Source organism: Pygocentrus nattereri, chromosome 6, assembly GCF_015220715.1.
Source record: "Pygocentrus nattereri isolate fPygNat1 chromosome 6, fPygNat1.pri, whole genome shotgun sequence".
In the NCBI taxonomy this organism is placed as follows: Eukaryota; Metazoa; Chordata; class Actinopteri; order Characiformes; family Serrasalmidae; genus Pygocentrus; species Pygocentrus nattereri.
In genome coordinates, this window is record NC_051216.1 from 25,736,845 (window position 1) to 25,737,577 (window position 733).

Sequence of the window (733 nt, forward strand, 5' to 3'; positions counted from 1 at the left end):
CTACTTTTAAATGATGATTTCATTTATTGAAGGAAAAATTATGTTCAGCCCTACCCAGCCCTATGTGATAAAGTAACACTCTCCTTAGCTACTAATTTCAATAGAGGGTTCAGTTTCACTGTCCCTACCCAGGCATGATTACTGCCAGACCTGTTGAATTTAAACATCACTTAAATAGAATCTGTCTGTCAGTGTGAAGCAGCTAGAAGGTCTCAAAAAACACATGATGGCACATTCTAAAGAGATTCAAATACAGAAGCAAAACAAAATAATTGAAATCTACCAGTCTGGAAAGGTTAAAGTGCTGTTGCAAAGGCTCTGGGACTCTGGGACCACAGTAAGAGTCATTATCCACAAATGGAGAAAACTTGGAACAGCCTACCAAAGTGCCTGTCCAAAATAAAGGAGCGTTTTTTTTCTATGGACAAGTGATTTTGGCCTTTGCACTAGTAAAATATGGATTTTAAGTCCCTGGAAAAAGCTTAATCTCAAGCCCTGCTTAATCTATAGTCTGTATGGAGAACACAGTATACAAACTGTGCGGTTAAGTAGAGATAAAGCACATATTTGCTGATGTCATATCAACATACTACAGGTCAGTAGGCCCATCACAGCAATGGTCAGTCACAGATGTCTAGGGTTATGTATGTCCATCACCCAGTGTTATATTGAGCTGCCAGCAAACACAAACTGAGGAATAAAAGAATCAAAACAACAACAAATCTGAGTTCGA